Genomic DNA, 19958 nt, shown 5'->3' with positions numbered 1-19958 from the left:
GGCTGGACGGGGCTTGCAGCAACCTGGGCTGGTGGAAGGTGTCCCTGCCCATGGCAGGGGGTGGGATGGGATGGGCTTTGAGGTCCCTTCCAACCCAATTTGTTCCATGGTTCTCTTTTCCTATGAAATCAAGGAATTAGCAGTGGGAATCTAACCTAAAGTATGAGCATCAATTTTAGTCCACAGCCTCATTTTGCTCTGGTATCACTGACCAAAACTGTCCCAGAGGGTGGGATCCAGGGAAGGTTTGAGCTCCCTACAACAGTCCTGGCTGTTCCACAGGTCTCCACAGAGGTGGCTGAACATTCCCTGATTAAACCCCGTCACTTCAGCCACACTCAGAGGAAAAAAAGGATCCAAATGGCTGGGAGGGAACAGGAGTTCAAATGAAAACTCCAGCTGCAAAGACCCAGAGCTGGAGAGGGAGGAGAGATGAAAGTTCCTCTTCAAGCCCAGGCTCTCCACAAGGAATTCACTCCGGTTTATCGGAGCAGACACAGATATTTCCCATTTCAAACCAAACTGCCTCAAAGCTTGGACGGGAACCTTCAGGTTCCGAGCAAGAAGTGGGGTGGGAAAGTAAAAGAACAACAAAACAAAGGAAATCTTTATGGAAAATTGGTGATACCCTTTCCAGCATCCTGGGAATGGGTATTGGGAAATATTCAAAAGGGCCACTGTGTATTCACAAATTCAGGTGCCAGTTTTTGCCTCTGAAGCTGCTCTGCTGCAGGGGCTTGGCAGGAAGCCAGAGAGGGGGAAATATCTCTCTCAGTTTGTGCTTCTTCTCCTCCCAGCCAGGGTGGGAATGGGGATTCCAGAAGAGATGGATGCTCTGGTGCCAACACAAGTGATGTGGTGCTCTGGTGACCCCACACGAGAGGTAACAGGTACCCCATGGAACCATCCAGCATTTCTGGACAGGCCTCAGAAATCCAGTGTGACTTTGGCTCTGGAAGAGAACCCCCAGCCCAGAGCAATTCCCACATTCCCGACACAGCAGCGGGGAAGGGCCGTGCCAGGAGAGACCGGGAATGCTGAGCTGGATCCTTCCACACCCCAGCCCCTCCCAGAGCACGTTGCAAAGGCTTTGAAGCCAAATGGCAGATTCCCTGTGGCTCATCAACATTCCCTGGAACTCTCCCCTCGTTAATTTGTTGGCAAAACACTGCAAACTTGACAAGAAGCACAGGGCAGGAGTCAAACGCTGCAGCCCGTGTGATTTCTGGGGAGATGTTAAATCTGCAAGAGAACAGCCTCTCCATAACCTCAGAGACTAAAAAGATGGGGAGTATTTTGCTATAATTGGTCTTATTCCTATTTGTGCTGCATTTATGAATAATATTAACCCACACAATTGGAGACATATGGTAGGGAGAAAATTAAAAAGTTACAGAGAGAAAATTAGCTGTGGGGATGTTTGGCGTGTCTGGGAGATTTTCTTGGGAGGTTTCAAGTCGTAAATCTCTTTTTTTAGCTGCACATAAAAGCCAAGACAGGTTTTTAAGATGGAAAATTGTTTTTCTCATTCTCCTGGCACAAGAATGGCCACTGATGGCACTGTCAAGTGTTGGACAAGGCACTCAGGGACAGGGTGGCATTGTTGGGGTGTCTGTGCTCCACCTTCATCCTTCCCTCCCTCCAGGGATTTATCCACAGGGATAAGACCCTGGGTCTCCTCCAGGCTCAGAGGATGCTCCAGCCCCTTTATAGCACTTCCCATGGAATCACAGGATGACAGGATGGTTTGGGTTGGAAGGGACCTTCTAAAGGTCATCTGGTCCAACCCCCTGCCATGGGCAGGAGAAAACTATCCAAAAAAGGGTACTTAAGGGCAAAGCAGGGCAGGAATTTCATTGAAGTGATACATTTACCTGGATTCTGCTAAACTCCAAGAGCCAGGAGTCACCCCAGCAGAGAGATGAACACCAGCACAAGCCCTGGCTGGCTGTGCCCTCTTCCACCCCCCACCGAAGGGAAATTTCCTCTGGCTGTGTCATCTGCCCTGGAACAGGAATTGTTCTCCAAAGGGCACTTTGGAAAACAGACCCAGCCCCGTTTAGGGACCTCAATTCTCTTAGTGCTCCTCTAAGCTGAATGAAATGAGGTTTCAGGGCCCTCAAACAATACAATTAATGCCATTACAACAGAGTGCTTTGCAGTAACGACCTGGCGCTGGAATGGAATTGCTTTTCTGGGGCTAATGGGAATTCTTGCATTTCTAATGGGGCACATTTAGTGCAGACATATGTTTTAGAGGCTCTCTCCCATTTGTAAATATTGCAAGGTGTTTATTCCAGGGGTGGGATGCAGCTTTCCCCACAGCCCAGCTGGTTTTCCTGGTGCTTGTCCAGCAGCGCTTCCCCGGGATCCATTTGTGACTTTTCCAAGCTTTCCCCCCTCCTGCTGCCCAGAAGCTGGAGGAGGTTTAATAATAGATAATAACTCATGTAGCATTACCATGATTAAGTGCTCCAGCAAAAGCTCTGCCGAGTTCAAATGACCAGAGATGTAAATCCAGAAGGGACAGCTCCACTTTTCTCAGCTCACTGCACTGACTTCTCCAAGCATCCACTTTGTCTCGCTGGTACCCTGGGGGTTGTCTCAGAAGCTCTTCTGTTTCTCCTCTAATTGCCCTTCCCTAAAACACACCGTGCTCCTCAATTCCATCTCCTGATCCCTCCCCTCAAATAACACCTCAGCAGGAGTTATCTTGCAGTCTCAGATGACACCAAAGTGCCTGGTCCTGGGGACATCTCCCCTGTCCCTCTGCTGCCCCAGGGCTGCTCTCCTGTGCCACATTCTCACCCAAAACAGAGGCTGTGTCCCCATGGGATGGTGCAGCAGGTCCAGGAATAGCCATCAGAACTTGTGTCCCTCCTGCTGGAATTCACAGGAACAAATGCACAGGGACAGAGTCCTCAGCCGGGTCACTGCTGCTCCTGCTGGTGCTGCTGGATCACGGGACCATGGAATGGTTTCGGTGGGAAGGGACCTTAAAAGCCATCCAGTGCCACCCCTGCCATGGGCAGGGACACCTTCCACCAGCCCAGGTTGCTCTAGCCTGGCCTTGACACTTCCAGGGATCCAGAGGCAGCCACAGCTTCTCTGGGTAACCTGGGCCAGGGCCTCCCCACCCTCCCAGCCAGGAATTCCTTCCCAATATCCCATCTCTCCCTGCCCTCTGGCAGTGGGAAGCCATTCCCTGTGTCCTGTCCCTCCATGCCTTGTCCCCAGTCCCTCTCCAGCTCTCCTGGAGCCCCTTCAGGCCCTGCCAGGGGCTCTCAGCTCTCCCTGGAGCCTTCCCTTCTCCAGGGGAACCCCCCCAGCTCTCCCAGCCTGGCTCCAGAGCTGAGGGGCTCCAGCCCTGGGAGCATCTCCATGGCCTCCTCTGGGCTCACTCCAGCAGCTCCACGTGGTTATGTCAGCACATTCCCAAGACCTGCTGTATCCATCCATCCATCCATCCATCCCTCCATCCCATTGCATGGATAACAGTGGGATCCCCCACACTGGTGTAACCAGTGCAGCCACAGTCACAGCATTCAGGAGACCCAAATAAGACTTTCCCTACAGGAACAGCCCGGCCTCCCTAAAATCCCCATTCCTGTGTGGTGATGAGGGAGGACCCTGGGCTCAGTAACCCGATGACTTCACTAAACAAAGGCAGAGCCACTCTGCAGTGCCCTTCTCCACGGAGAGTGCCCAGCTGGGCACCTTTGCTGGCTCCCAGCAAGAAGAATTCCCTCCTAAAGGGAAGAGGATTCCCAGGCAAACAGGAGCAAGGGCAGCCTCAGCTAATGGGGGTGAGGCCTTGCAAGTCCCCCAGTCTCAGTGTCATTAGTGAACATGTTGTAGCAAAGATGAGAAGAAACGATGGACAGGCAGGGAGTGACCTCCTCGTGGAGGCTCAGGATCAGGATAATTAGTGGACTCATTACCCCTTCCCCAGCACAGACCTGTCTCCTTTTCATCCTGTGCCTTGGTACCAAACCAGGCACCTTCTGGTAAAACAAAATGTCAGCAAATGAAGGTCACGAAGCAGGAAAAGCTGCTTCACACACTCTGTGAAATCGCTGCCACCCGAGGTCACCTCAGCACAGCTGCTCCTTTGAGTTGTTGTTTTATGGGATGTGTGATCTCCAGCCCACTCATCCATCATTTCCAGCTCTCCCACCATCCAGCACCAGCCACATTTGAGCCAACACTGATCACCAGAGGCACAAAGAGACCTCGCCCCTGTAACAGGGAATTTGGGTCCTGCTCACACAGGGGGGTCTCTGGCACAACCCAGGGGCTCCTGGGGGAGGGGGTATCCAACAAAACTATGGGAAGCCAAAATCAAGATGTCAAATCACTGGAAGTTATCCTGGTTACAAAGTAAAGGTCAGGCTGTGCTTGCTGGGAGCGTTGTTAATGTAAATCAACCTCCCTGGGCCCCGTGGGCTCATCAGATCCTGCTCCTGCAGGGAGTGCGGCTGGAACACGGGATCTGGAGCTTTCCACAGGAGACACAAGGGAGACCTGCTGGGTTACACCGTGTCAGAATGCACAGAGGGAATGCTTGGAAGACAAAGGGGGGTTTTGCTTTGCATTTTTTGATTCATTTAAAGAACCAGCTGCAAATCTTTGCCAGAGGGAACCAGAGCTGGGGCCAAAGTAATCCTGGAATGGTTTGGGTTGGAAAGGACCTCAAAGCCCACCCAGTGCCACCCCTGCCACGGGCAGGGACACCTTCCACCAGCCCAGGTTGCTCCAGCCTGGCCTTGGACACTTCCAGGGATCCAGGGGCAGCCACAGCTCCTCTGGGCAGCCTGTGCCAGGGCCTGCCCACCCTCCCAGCCAGCAATTCCTTCCCATCTCACGTGCCCAGCTGGGCTGTAATTAGTGCCCCAATATCCCACTCCCCCTCCCAGGCCCACAGGGACACACCCTGGGCCAACAGTGCTTTGAAGACCAAACTGAAATGTCCTGTTGGCACTCGGATCCCCCCACGGGGAGGAATTTGCAACCCTTGGTTGTGCTGCACAGAATATCAGACATTTATTAAACATCTGGGGTTGCTGCCTAGCTTTGGGATGACTTTTTCAAGTCTGTACACTGGTGAGAGAGATTTTTTCACACTGAACAGCACTGGGCTGTGAGAGCTGCTGCTTTCCCCTAAATACTGGACACCAAAGCCAAAAACCCTGAGCAGGTTGAGGTCCCCAAAGCCTTTTTAGGGCTCACCTGTCCAATGGCTTCACCCACAGCTGAGCTGCTTGGTTTTATTTCCAGCCCATACAGAAGGATTAGACTTAGAACCGGGGGGGGATGTGTATTTTGGAGCCTCTGAATCATTGTCTGTATCTCTCCAGTGAGAGATTTTGTGTCTTTTTGCCACCTTTCCTCTAAAGGAAGGACGATCAGCAAACCCTTTATATCCATTTCAATAAAATCACCAGCTGGAGACACTGGCGAGGCCATTCCTGAGTTTCTGCTGGAACACCAGGGCCTGTGTGAAGCTGTTGGTCCCAATATCTCAAATATTCACAGTTAAATATGAACCCAGAGGGTAAATGCTCATCCTGTGAGCCTAATGATGCTCCTGGAGAGGGGAGGACTTCCTTGAAGAGCTCCTCCATGGAGCTGTTGGAGCAGGATAATGGCATCTCACAGGCTACAATTAGGGAGGGATGTGGAAAAAGGTGTCAAGGAAAGCAATGAAAAGGGCAATTTATTTCTCCTTTTTCTCTCCACGTCTCCCGTGCTCCCTTTGGGCTCAGGTTTCTTCACAAGCGATTCATTCTTGTGACTTGTCATTTTAACAACTGCTCACACTTTTAGAGGACATTTCCAGGGGAAAGAAACCCATGGAAAAAACTGCTGCGAAGCTGCAGTGGAAAACGGGAAATATTTTACTTTTCTCTCCCTTTATCAGTGGCAGAACCATCTCCTGCCAACCAAACCATCTCTCTGTTATTAAATAACTCATTAAGGGCTCAGACAATCCATGGCCTGCAGGGCTGCTTTGGAGGAGCTGAATTCCATCCCCGTTCATTCCTGTCTCTGGGATGGAGAGTTTGACAGGAGTAATTTGAGGGTGAAGGAGGAGAATTCTGTTGTCTGTCATAAACTGTGATTAAGGTTTTACCAACCACCACTGGCTCCTTATATTTTTGGGAGAAACACATCCATATATACTTTAACCACCACGAGGGCTCTGTCCTGTGGCACAGGGTGGGAGATGGGCTTTGCTGACCTCCTTTGGTGCCCTGACAAATTCAATGTCCTTAAAGCCTCCTCCTGTTGAGCACAAAGGCCACAAAGCTTTTATTATACCCTTAAAAATGAAAGAAACTCTGATGCCTTGTTTTTTCATATTCTGTACATCCCCTGAGGTTTAAAATTGACTTGTGGATCCCAGTTATTCCAAGTAAACCCCTTTCAGGCTGTTTTCTGAGGAAGTTTCTTGTACATGAGCTTTTCCTACCTCTTGCAGGTCAAGTGGAGCAAGGCCTCCTCTTACACAGCATCATCTCCCATCTGTCTGGTTCAATGTCAGTCAGAAACTTCAGGTCTTTTTCCAAGTCTTCAGGGGCCCAAGACTGTGGAATTCAACGCAAATGGAAAAGCTCAATTCCCTGGAAAATCATGGACCTCATGGAGCCCCAGCCCCACATCCCTCCTGCCCCCCCAGATAAAAACCCAATGGTTTGGGTTGGAAGGGACCTTAAAGCCCATCCCACTCCACCCCCTGCCATGGGCAGGGACACTTCCCACCATCCCAGGTTGCTCCAAGCCCTGTCCAACCTGGCCTGGGAATCCTTTAGAACCAAGGGCTGCAGGTTCATGAACAACCAGGAGCCTAAAAGAGAGTTTTGGGGGAAATGTGTGTGTGCAAGTGAGGGAATAAAGAATGGGGATAGAGACCACCAGGAAAGCTGCATGGAAGCACCAGGATAAATGTAATTAAGGAAACCAGGGAATCCCAAAGAAAGGAGAAACTGAAGAATAATCCCACAAAGTGCATCAGAGACCAGAAGAAACTGGGTAAGTCCATGAGTGAGTAAAGATCAAACAGGGACCGTGAGAGCGGGTCCAGGAGTCAGGGAGAAGGGAAGAAGGATTTGGGAAGGTTTGGGAAGGGAAGGTTTGGGAAGGAAAGGGAAGGGAAGGCAGACTGACAGTGGGGCTGCATGAAGGGAGATGAGAGTGCCCTGGAATTCCAGGAGCACAGGGAGCTGGGAGCATGGGATCTCCCTGAGGGGGCACTGCAGTGTCCTGAGGGAGCTCAGCTGGGCCGTGAGAACACAAATGTCTCATTTTTGTCCGTACCTTGGAGATCTCTCAGGGCTTCTGTAGTTGCATCCCAAATAACTCAGAGCAGTTTGGGAATCTGGGAAGTGGTGGCAGCTGACAATGAACCACTCTGAGAAGGAAAGTCATGGAAACCAACTAAGTAAAAGCAGCCAGTGCCCATGTCCCTGATCCAAACAGCTGGATCGTGGCATTATCCCATTACAGCCCCTCCAAACCATATTCCTGACCACGAGGGACCACAGGACACTCAGGAGATTTCCTGCTGGGAGCCCTTGAGCATCACCACTGTCTCCATATCATGGTCTGGACGTAATTCTTCAAACACAGGCCAAAGCCAATAATTAGCTCAGTGTGTAATTATCTCTTTCAGCACCTCTGCAGTTCAGACTCTGTGAGGAATTTATTTCCTGAAGGGCTTTGGAGGGTTTTGCAAGTACAGAATGAAATTTGTTAACTGTTAATAACTCCCAAATTAGCTCATTTATTAAGGGCTGGAAATAACTCAGCCCTGTCAGCCGGAATCAACAAGTTATCTGGGAATGTAAAGAGGCAAAGAAACAAAAGGATATTTAACCCTTTCTCCAGTCCAAGGCAGGGGGAGGACCAGAGATATCAAAGGATGTCTCAGTTCCTGGCTGGGAGGGTGAGGAGGTCTGGAATAGAATTCCCAGAGAAGCTGTGGCTGCCCCTGGATCCCTGGAAGTGTCCCAGGCCAGATTGGAGCAACCTGGGATAGAGGAAGGTGTCCCTGCCTGTGGAGGGGGTGGCACTGGATGGGCTTTAAGGTCCCTTCCCACCCAAGGTGTTCTGTGATTCCATGGCTCTGCTGGACCCTCTGAGCTTGTTCACCAGTTTATTTTATTTTGGGCTTTTCCCCTTTTGAGCACTGGGTGAGGAATTGTTTCAGAGTTCAGCTCTTCTCCCAGCACAACCCCCAGGTCTGACTGATACAAACTCCATGGTGAGCAATGCCCTGGGATGGCACCAGGAGCTGAGCAGGAACAAACACACAACTGCTGTGCCAATCATTCCCGTTTGGGAGCTGTGGGATGGCACCAGGAACAAACACACAACTGCTGTGCCAATCATTCCCATTTGGGAGCTGTGGGATGGCACCAGGAACAAACACACAACTGCTGTGCCAATCATTCCCATTTGGAAGCCCTTGGAACAGACCTGCAGGTCTCATGGGTCCAGGAGGAAAGTCCTCGCTGTGCCCTGGATCTCTGCCCCCTGCAGGGGTCACTCCTTTGTCCTGCTCTGTCGTGGCCACTGTGCCCTGCCTGGGAATAAATATTGTGTCTTGGTAGTGCTTCTCTAGTCCCTGTGTCACATGTGAGCCCCAGGCAGGCTGAGGGAAGCAATTTAACAGGGGGAAGCATCTCTCAGTGGATTTGACAGGAATATCACAGTCACTGGGTGAAATAAGGGCAGCAAATTGACTGCAGGGCTCTGGGGAAACCTCTGAGTGCTGGGAGTCTAATGGGTTATTCCCAGATACAACCAGAGCAGCTTCAAGGGGCTGCAGCAGCAGTGACTGAGCCAGAGTGTCCCTAATGAACAGCACAGTCCCCGTGTGACTCACTGAGCAGGACCCTCTGACCCCGCTGGGAGAGCAGTTCTGAGAGCTCCAACTCCCACAAAACTCGAGCTGGGAAGGAGTCTGGAGCAGCAGGAGGGGCTGAGGGAGCTGGGAGGGCTCAGCCTGGAGAAAAGGAGGCTCAGGGGGGACCTTCTGGCTCTGCAACCCCCTGACAGGAGGGGGGAGCCGGGGGAAGTCGGGCTCTGCTCCCAGGGAACAAGGGACAGGAGGAGAGGGAACGGCCTCCAGCTGTGCCAGGGGAGGCTCAGGTGGGACAGGAGGAGGAAAAAATAATCATGGAGAAGGTTGTAAAGCAACCTGGTGAGCTCAGTGCTGGAGTCCCCATCCCGGGAAGTGCCCAAAAACCGTGGGGATGTGGCACTGGGGGATGTGGTTTAGTGGTGAACGTGGTGCTGCTGGTGGAGAGCTGGACTTAAAGGTCTTTTCCAACCTTAACAATTCCATGAGTCTGTTTTACAAACACGTGAAAGAAAAGCCTAAAAGAAACCTTGATCCCCAACCCCTCAGGCCAGAGGTGTTCCTGGTGCATTCCCAGCCCTGTGGGCACTGGAGCTCCACGAGGCAGCACCATCTCCCCGTGACAAATGGGGCAGCTTTATCTCCAAACACAGACAACACAAAGCACCCTGATAAGGGCAAGGAATTTGTTTGCTTCTAATGGATTTCTGCCACTGGGAACAGAAATAAATGTCCTGTCAATTTGTAATAAATATACACCTGCCTTATCTCTGGTGTTAATCTGAGGAAGCAAAAGCTGTCTAATAAGAAGTGATAATATTTATTTTAACCTCTCCAAATCCTCAATGACACAGAGGAACGTGCATATTCCCAACTCCACGGGGTTTGTAATCCATTCCAGTATTTGGAAATATTATTTGAGGCCATTTGTTATCCCTTTGGATCAAAATAGAAATAGACTGTAAATACAGGTTTTTTTGGTCAAACCCAAAAGGTCACTGACTCTCTGAAGCTTTGACCGTGGTAAAGGAGATGCTGGGACTCCTCTCCAACCTGTATCCAGTGGGATGATCACTTCTTATCTGAGAACTCAATTTAAAACCATCCAAATCAGTAAGAAAACACCTTTAAAGCCAATTTTTGCCAGTGATTTGAAATGAGTTACCTGCAGAGAGACTCAACAGATCTTAATCTGCTATGTGGCACCTGTAAGAACATTTAACATGAAAATCTATCAGCTCCCACATCACTGTGCTGAACTCAGGGAATAAATTGCTGTGTTGGTAGAGGAGGAGGAATTGCAACTAAAACAGAGGGAAGAGGGGCAGGAAAATGTTTCTATCAAAAATAGTGTGGGCACAGGCCCAGGGCAGGGACTGTCCCTGTGCTGGCACTGCTGGGGCACCTCCAGTGCTGGGGGCACTTCTGGGATCTCAGACAAGAGAGACACGGAGGGGCTGGAGCGTGTGCAGGGAAGGAAAGGGAGCTGGGAAGGGTCTGGAGCAGCAGGAGGGGCTGGGGGAGCTGGGGGGGCTCAGCCTGGAGAAAAGGAGGCTCAGGGGGGACCTTCTGGCTCTGCAACCCCCTGACAGGAGGGGGGAGCCGGGGGGGGGTCGGGCTCTGCTGCCAGGGAACAAGGGACAGGAGGAGAGGGAACGGCCTCCAGCTGTGCCAGGGGAGGCTCAGGTGGGACAGGAGGAGGAATTTCCTCCTGGAAAGGGTGGTGAGGCCTTGGCAGGGGCTGCCCAGGGAGGTTTGGAGTGCCCAGCCCTGGAGGTGTCCCAGGAAGGCCTGGCCGTGGCACTCAGTGCTCTGGGCTGGGGGACAAGGTGGGCATCGGGCACAGGGGGATCCATGGGCTGGGAGGGCTTTTCCACCTTTAATGACTCTGGGATTTGGAATTGGCTGCTGATGGTGGGAAATGCAGAGAGGGCAGTGAAATGTGTCTTCTGACTTTCCTACAGCTCAGTAGGATCAGTGCCATGGAAGGAACAGGACTCAGATCCACCAGGACAAAACTCTGCAGAACTCTGGGGGGCTTAATCAGCCAAAATTTCCAGCCTAAATTAAGTTTCCAGCTCCCATTGCAGTGACCCCCCTGATCACACACACACTGCACATGGGGCTGTGGTGGCTCCTGAGCACTCCAACCCATTCCCATGGGAGCCCATAAAATAAACCAGCACTTGGCAGGAGAGAGCAGGAACCTTGATCAGGAAGGAAAACCTTGGAAAGCACATCTTATAGACCAAAAGGCTCCCTAAGGAAATCAGGTGAGGCAGGGACTGTGCTGAGCCAAAAGGCCTGATTTAGGTGAAACCCATCTGGATGAAAATGTCAGACAAGGGGGTGCTAAAAGAAAGGAAAATATAAAGATTGCTGGTGAGGGATGTCAGAACCAGGAGCTGATCCCATCTTATGGCTTCTCATTTTTCAATAGACATTGTTCATATCAAAAATGAGATTTTGGGATCCAAAATTATTAGCATTTGGTTCTGTATAAAGTAGCAAAGTTTGGGTAAGGCTGTTATCCCATCCTTTCCTGTTGTGCCTTACTCCCTTGGCTCAGGTTAGTCAGACTTTGCCAAAAGAGTAATTTATGTGCATTTTAAGCATTTTCTGAGACACAAAATCTGTGGAGGAGGAAGAGACAAGGCACCAGAGTGGACAGGGCCTCGGTGGGCAGCTCCTGGCTGTGGCTGCTCTCCCACCACAGCTGACTCAGGAAGCATCTGTGGTCCCACATTCCCTGTCTTTCAAGCCTTTCCAAGGGACAAGTTGACATTTCAGAGCTTCCCCCCCTGCCCATGACGGCAGCCAGTGGCAACTGTCCCATAAATGGACGCTGGTTACAATTCCAGCTCAGTCCTTGAGCCCTGGGGAGGGAACCTGGGGTGGCTGTGAGATTCAAACCCAGGGAACCATCACAAACTGCTCACAGCAGAAACACTCGACCTCAGAGCAAAGGAAGGGTTTTCCCTCCTCGCCAGGGTTTGCTGCCCGTCCTTTAACGACGGAGCACAGAGGACTGGGGTGAGAAAGGCAGATGGAGCACTTCTCATTTCTGTGCCCCTCCTGCCCCCTGACTGGCACCAGGCCATCAGTCAGTGGCACTGAGTCCCTGGTGTCCCCTGCACATTCCTGCTGCTTCCCAGCACTGCCAGACTGGGGTTAATGGATCACTGACACCGGACAGATGGGATCAACGGGGCTGTGGAAGCTCAGGAGGGAACCTCAGGGTGACCTGAGCAGCAAAAGGTGACCTTGGACACGAAGGTGACAGATAAAAGCTCAGCTCTGGCTGTTCTAAGGCAAAGGAAGCCTTGGACATGTGAGCAGGGGGATCCAGGCTCTCCTTGTCTAAACTCCCAGTTGGCGGAGCAGTTGTGGGAAGGGATGGACATAGGCAGAGCTGGGGGGGGGGTGTGACCATGACAATCAGCATTAGAGAGGATGAAAATGCTGCTTTTGGGGCAGGATTTGCCATTTCACTGATCACAGAATCACCAAGATTGAGCTCTGAGCTCACCAAGTCCAACCACTGCCCCAGCACGGCGTGTCCACCACGTTCTCAGGTGCCACATCCCTGTTTTTGGAACACTTCCAGGGATGGTGACTCCACCACCTCATTTGCTGCAGCCTTCCACAAACCCAGACCATTCCATGCTTTCAGGAGCCAAGGGATTACCACACCTTTGGGATCAAGGCAAACATTCCCAGTGATCTCACTGTTACTGTGTTTCTCCAGATGGAAAGTCAGTTCTGAACTCAAACCATCCTGACATTTTTGGAGTGAACAGGGATCCGCTGTCAGTCTTGGAGAACTCTCAGAAACTATTTCCATTTTCAGGCAATGCCCTTTCTGAGGACACTCTTCCAAACTCTTTCCCAAAGATCTGTGCTCTCAGTGCTTTCCCTCTGCATCCCCTGCACAAAAGCTCTCCCAGCCTTTTCCTCTTCCATCCAACTGTGCAGCTCTCATTTGAACTTTTTAATGGATGCACTTTAGGAAACCAAACCCTTTGGATCTCGTTCCTCATTAGCTGGGGAAGGCTGATCTTTTGTCTTGGCTCAGTTTGGCTCCTCTGTGTGTGATCTGTGGGAGCTGAGCCGGGCTGGCCACGGCACCAGTTCCTAATCCAATTATCCCATTGTGTTCCCCTTCTCCTTGTCAGGGACCTCGTGTCTTCTTTGCACAACAGGAAAGACACCCTTAAATCCTGGCACTAATTAGTTCACACATTGGATATTGGGAAGGAATTGCTGGCTGGGAGGGTGGGAGGCCCTGGCCCAGGTTGCCCAGAGAAGCTGTGGCTGCCCCTGGATCCCTGGAAGTGTCCAAGGCCAGGTTGGAGCAACCTGGGCCGGTGGAAGGTGTCCCTGCCCATGGCAGGGGTGGCACTGGATGGGCTTTAAGGTCCCTCCATCCCAAACCATCCCAGGATTCCATGATTATCGACCCTGGACCTTTACAGCCTGGTTTCTGCTCAGGGAGCTCTGTGTGCTCTGGGCTTCATGTTGATGGCTCAGTCACTGCAGAGAAGCTTTAAAAGGCACAAACCCTCCCTGGCTGCTGGGGAGGCCTTAAAGGTTATTGCAAGAATTTTGATAAAGGTACTACAAGACACAGGGTCCATTTTGGACCTGTAAAGCTCAGACCTGCCTGATTCCCCTGTGTTGATTACAGGGTAACAGGATTAATCTTCCACACAGCACTGCAACGTATCCCATGGAACAGAGAGCCTGGAGATGAACCCTGTTAACTGGGAATGAAATCCCACCATCAAGGGGGGCCTGATCCAGACTTACAGGGACCAAGGGAGATGAAGCCTCTGCTCTTTTTTTTTTTTTTTTTTTTACCTTGGGACAAGGTTTCCTTGACCTTAAAGCATCAGTGATTTAAATCCTGCCCGTTTCAGCTGCTCTTCCTGAGTGCTTTGGTCATTCAGAGCCGGGGACCAGCAGTGTAAACAATGTTCATTAATGAGGAAATAAATCCTTTGCCAGGACTGCGGGGATTTCAATGAATTTTAAACCTTCCAAACCACCTCTCTTGCTCTGTAAGGATTACAGCAGCCAATCGATTCCCCTTGATTCGGGGTGTTCATTTGTTTGGTTTCTTCTAATAAAAGGAACCCCAGGTGTTTATTGGCTGAACAGTTTATTTACAACACTGTCCTTAAATCATGAACAGGGAGTGAAAGCAAACTGCCCGTGGGAAGGGTGTTGTGAGACCCAAAATGTAGGTGTTGGGTGAGGCTGGGGCTCCTCCAGGGGGACAGGGAACCACCTCCTGCTCCTGTGCAGTGTCCCAGCAGTGGGCTGCAGGATATGGAAATTCCTGTACAGCCCCATTCCACGTGGATTGAGGGAAGCTGCTGGTGATGTGAATGACTCACTCCCAGCAGCACATTAGGGGACTTTGCTGCCTGCAAACCCACTGCCTGTGCCCTAAATGTGACAAGAAGAAAGGGTTTCTTGCTCAAGCAAAGATAATCCTCTGACAGCCAAGCGGGAATGGGATGAGCCCCTGCTGCTTGATGATCCCCTGGCAGCCAGGAGGGAATGGGATGAGCCCCTGCTGTGTTTGTGGGGTCACTGAGCATGGCTGACACCCTCCAGGGCTGGACAGCCCTTTCCATGAAGAACAATTTCCTAATATCCAATGAAAAAGCTTTGTTTTCCATGCAGCAGCTGGGAGGAACTACAACACATCAAGCATCTTCTCTCAGTATTTTCCTGTGTGTTATCACGTTGTTGGAAGAGGAAGAAGTTCCCAAACACTTCCAACCAACTGCTGGCTACTGAAAAATACTTCTTGGAAAATCCACAGGCACTCAGGCAGGTCTGTGCTGGGAAAGGGCACAACTAGGGGCACTAAACTGAGCCTTATAAAGGCTGGCACTGAATTTTGGGTTTTCATTAAACAGAGGCTAATTTAGGTCTTCAGCACTAAAATACAAAACATTGTTTTCATAAAATCATGGGATCCCAGACTGGTTTGGGCTGGAAGGGACCTCAAAGCCCATCCAGTCCCACCCCCTGCCATGGGCAGAGACACCTTCCACTGGCCCAGGTTGCTCCAGCCTGGCCTTGGACACTTCCAGGGATCCAGGGGCAGCCACAGCTTCTCTGGGCACCAATTTTGGGAGTGGGTTGTGCAGAGCAGGATCTCAGAGAGGAAAAAGGCAGGATCTACGACCAAGTCCTGCTGTGGGCAGAGGAACTCCAATATCTCCAGAACACAGCCAACCCACACCCTGCCATAACTCCACATTTGGTCCTTCATCTCCTGCTCAGCTTTGGCTGCAACATCCACAAGGTTCAACTTTTATTAACCAGGACAAACAGCATTTTGCCAGACATCCCATTTCCTTGGGGATCCAGGCTGGAAGAACAGCCAATGACTGAGAGCCTGAGCTCCTCCCGTGCCAGACTGCCCGTGACAGGCTGCTGGAAGTGCTTTGTACTTGTAATGTAATATGAAAATCAATTAAAAAACTCCTCTTCCTTAATTAAGGCCAAACACATGTGTGAAACTGTGTGACAGGTTGTTCAATAATGCAGCTGGAGCAGGGAGATGGGAAGAGCAAAACAGCTCTGGAAGGTGTTTAAAGCTCAGGGTGAGAAGCAGCTGATCCGAACAGGAATGGCAGATGTTGTCCCTCCGTGTCCAACAAGTGTCATTGCCCAGAATAAGGGAAGAAACACTTCAGTGCAGCTGACAGGAATGTGGGAACAAGGATGGGCGGGTGGGACACTCCTGACTGTGCAGCACCTCCATCAGCTCCTCCCTTGCTGCTCTGCCTTGGCCCTCCTGGGTCAGGGCCAGCCCAGCCACCCTCCCACCCCTCCCTCTGCAGGGTACAGGGATCAACTCCAGGGTTTTCCGTGGAGGTGAGGATGGGCAGGGTTCAAATCTCCAGTCCTTCAGCTTCTGCAGTTTAATTTTCCACCTGCCCAGCCAGAAGGAGCATTTGGAGCAGTCCTGGTGCATTTGGGCTTGTTTTGACACGTGTAGGGATGTGCCACTGAAACTCGGGCACTGAGTCAGCCCTTGGGTTGGAAGGGACCTTAAAACTTGTCTCCTTCCACCCCCTGCCATGGGCAGGGACACCTTCCACTACCCCAGGTTGCTCCAAGCCCTGTCCAACCTGGCCTTGGACACTTCCAGGGATCCAGGGGCACCCACAGCTTCTCTGGGCAACCTGTGCCAGGGCCTCCCCACCCTCATGGGGAAGGATTTCTTCCCAATATCCCATCTATCCCTGCCCTCCTTCAGCTCAAAGCCACTGGTGGTTTGCAGCAGGCAATGTCTTACACTCTGTCTGGGAGGAAAACAGGGAAGAGTCTTCTGCCCTGAGAGAGGTGGCAAAGGAAGCCAAGGCCTCTCCATCACTGACACACAGAGCAAAGCACTCAAACACCTTTTGTGCCTCTGCTCTGTCTCGCAGAGATTTATGATTCCAGGCAACACTGCCTTTATTCTACACCATGTGCAGCTGCAGCCCAAAGATGTGTTTGCTCTGTGGGAAATGAACAGTCCTGAACAAACCTGGAGCCATCTGGGAGCTGCTCCTGCACAGGCAGGGCCCAAAGCAGTGCAGGGCAGGGGAGGATGGATTGCAGGAGCATCCCTTGGGTCAAAGTGCTGTGCAGGGAAAAGAGCCTCACTCCTACAGAAAGAATCCTTTTCCTGTGTGAAGCAGAGGAAGGAGCACTTGGAGTGGGGCTGATGGTCCTGGGAGAGGGCAGCTCCCGGGGGGGCTCCCCAAATGCCTGGGATTGAGATGGCACTGGGGCTAAAGTGGGAGGGGAGAGGGGGCAGGAGGCTGTGTTTTACCCCCAAAAGCCTCCCGGGGTGCAGGGCAATGGACCTGTGCTCAGGGTCACTGCTGACAAGTGACACAGACCTGAGATGAAGCAGCTCCAGGAAACAGAGTCCCTGGTTTTAAACAGAATTCCTTGTGGAGTCAGACAGGCTCCTCAGCACCACAGGGAGACTGGATTTAGCTATTCCAGTGGCACTGCTCAGGATCAGATCCTTGTCCTTCCCTAGTGAGTAACAGAACAGACCTACAGGGTCAGAAACCTGGAGCTCCCCTGGAGTTATGGAATAAACCTGCAGACACAGTGCCCACAAGCTCAGGTGACTCCTGAGTCCTCAGCCATAAACTCATTCCCTCATTAAACCCTGGGCTGCCCTCCCGGCACACAAATGCACAGACACTGGTTCAGTGGGTTCAGTAACTCCCAACTAAGATAACACAACATCTGTTCTCCCTTCATTTGCTCCCCTCACAATTCCAATGGTGCCTTAAACCCAGCAGGGAGGAAAATTGGAGCTGCTGGAGCGAGTCCAGAGGCCACGGAGATGCTCCAAAGGCTGGAGCCCCTCTGCTCTGGAGCCAGGCTGGGAGAGCTGGGGGGGTTCCCCTGGAGAAGAGAAGGCTCCAGGGAGAGCTGAGAGCCCCTGGCAGGGCCTAAAGGGGCTCCAGGAGAGCTGGAGAGGGACTGGGGACAAGGCATGGAGGGACAGGACACAGGGAATGGCTTCCCACTGACAGAGGGTGGTACCTTGTCCCACTGTATCCTGGAATCCCTCTGGTCTGTTCAGAGCATCACATCCCCTTCCCACCCCTCCCTCTGTGTCCAGGGCAGGCAATGTCCATATTTCACTTCCCAAACTTCCCCAACAATCCCAGAGAGTGACAGATCCACACCACAGCTTCAGAGGATCCGTGTTCCGTTCCTTTTACCCCCTGCAGGTGATTTGACAACACATTTCTTCCCCTGACACTTATCAAGGAGTCAGTCCTTTCCACAAGGACAAAAGCAAAATTCCTGGTTTTACTCAGACCACCAGTTAGAGCTGTGCCCTCCCCAGCTGTTCTCTTATTCCTGGAGAACTGACATTTTCCTGCTTGTGCTGGACACTGTTGTAAGCAGAGTTCAGCCCAGCCTGGACACCTCCCTGTTCCAGCAGCAGGAGGATCAAGCACAGAATTGTTCTGATGACCTTCGGTGTAGGACACACACGACCAGCAAAATTGCCCCTGATGTGCCCAAAGCACAACCCTGCAGAATTTAAGGGCTCATCTTCCTCTTGCCATGAACAGGAAAAAGGACTTACCTTGGGTTTGACAATTAAAAAAGTGATTTTTCAGGATTGTTCACCATTTTAGTCCCTGTTCATCTCCTCCCACGCCCTGCCCTGTCGCCCCAGCACGTGAACCTTTCCTGGCTCAGTCTCACCATCAAAGACATTTCTGGCAGAAAGAGAAAAATGCCCCCAAAAATGTGGTACGTGGTGGGTTTTTGAAGCAGAGGGAGCACTCTGTGTCACTGTGGCTCTGCAGTTCATTACAGAACTCCCTGCCCCAGGACAGTGCACTCTGCAAGCCACAATTTCATTTTAATAGGGGAGGATCTTATCCATGTGGATGAATTCCTGAGGGGAGGGAATGACAGGGATGGAATCAGGATTCTCTCAGCACTGACAGGACAGAGGCACAAATTAAACACTATAAAATTCTGTCTGAACACAAGAAAACAAATTTTTCCTGTGAAGGTGGGCCCAGGTTGCCCAGAGAAGCTGTGGCTGCCCCTGGATCCCTGCAAGTGTCCCAGGCCAGGTTGGAGCAACCTGGGCTAGTGGGAGGTGTCCCTGCCCATGGCAGGGGTGGCACTGGATGGGCTCTGAGGTCCCTTCCAACCCAAACCAGTCTGGGATTCTGTGAAACAGAGGAAAAGCAGTGTCCTAGCCCTGCTGCAGTTTCTGTGCCTTTCCACAGGAAGCTGACAGGAATCCTAAGGCATTATGCTAATGGGTTTGGGAATATTAAAGAGCCCCCTGCTGTGCACTCCCATCCCTGTGCCATCCCTGCCGAGCACAGGCAGCTCCCGTGGCTGGGACAAACCCAGGACTGAGGCAGACACAGCCCCAGCCCCTTTTCCAGGTGTCTAAAGGGAAGAACAAGCTCTTGAGCAGAGCTCAGACCTTGGTTTGGTCAGCAGAGAGCAGACTGAGCTGATCCGTGGGGACTGCACCTCTCCATGTGCCCCAGGCCATCATCACTTCCCAAAATTCCTTCCTGTGAAAGAGCCCAGGCCATGACACCCCATCCCAGGGATCATGGCTGTCCCTGCTGCCCCCGGGGCCTGTGGAAGGCTGGCACAAAAACCCCTGCCAGAATCCCTGGGGATTTACACTGGGCATTGAAAATCCAGGCCAATTATCTCAATGTTCATTAACACAATGAAACCTTGCAAAATTTGGGTTGTGTGCACTCATGGAATCCTGGAATGGTTTGGGTTGGAAGGGACCTCAAAGCCCATCCAGTGCCACCCCTGCCATGGGCAGGGACACCTTCCACTGGCCCAGGTTGCTCCAGCCTGGCCTTGGACACTTCCAGGGATCCAGGGGCAGCCACAGTTTCTCTGGGAAACCTGGGCCAGGGCCTCCCAGTCAGCAATTCCTTCCCAATATCTGAATAATGTTTAATTCCAGCACAGGACCTGCTCCAGGCAGCCCAGGATTTCCAGAGAACAGACAGAGCAGGACTGGGGGAGAGATGCCAGGCCATGATGGTGCTGTTGGGATGCATGTCCTCTCCAGGCACAGCTGCCAGGAGGACTGGGAGCTCTTTGCTTTTAACATAAAACAAACACACTCCTTCCCCTCTGCCCTTCAGGTCACACATTCCATTTGTATTCTTCTCCTCCTGAATCCACAGTGGAGAGTAATTGCCTGGGAGTGAGTGACTGGACTGCACAAGCAGGAGGGTTGCTAATTCTGGGGTCATTATCCTGCTGGGGAATGGAGGAGCCAGAGCTGGCAGCTGAGATGAGATTCTGAAGGCAAACACTTGTTATAGTCAGCTCTTAAATGATTCACTCTGAAACACAAGTTTGGGCCACTAATTACAAGAATGTAAAACTTTTTACTATTAAACAGAGAAGTCCATCAAGGAAAACTGGCCTTTCCTCAACAGAATCATGGAATGGTTTGGGTTGGGAGGGACCTTAAAAACCATCTCATTCCACTCCCTGCCATGGGCAGGGACACCTTCCACTGGCCCAGGGAGAGTCTTCA

At 51.6% G+C, this 19958-nt stretch overlaps 1 long non-coding RNA gene across 2 annotated transcripts in view; it reads right to left on the bottom strand.

Annotated features, from left to right (window-relative positions):
- The window catches only part of LOC108502509, a 67220-nt gene that overhangs the window by 4848 nt on the left and 42414 nt on the right, over positions 1-19958 (bottom strand). Inside the window, exons 5-6 of one of the 2 annotated variants that reach the window (XR_001876503.1) lie at positions 7318-7411; positions 6473-6587 (exon numbers count right to left, since the gene is read on the bottom strand). This is a non-coding gene — a long non-coding RNA (uncharacterized LOC108502509). The remainder of the gene's footprint in view (positions 1-6472; positions 6588-7317; positions 7412-19958) is intronic. The other variant, XR_001876504.1, reaches the window with a different exon arrangement.

Source organism: Lepidothrix coronata, unplaced genomic scaffold, assembly GCF_001604755.1.
Source record: "Lepidothrix coronata isolate B3197 unplaced genomic scaffold, Lepidothrix_coronata-1.0 Scaffold119, whole genome shotgun sequence".
In the NCBI taxonomy this organism is placed as follows: Eukaryota; Metazoa; Chordata; class Aves; order Passeriformes; family Pipridae; genus Lepidothrix; species Lepidothrix coronata.
Note: the sequence above shows the minus strand (reverse complement) of the source record. Positions and strands in the feature narration are given on the sequence as shown.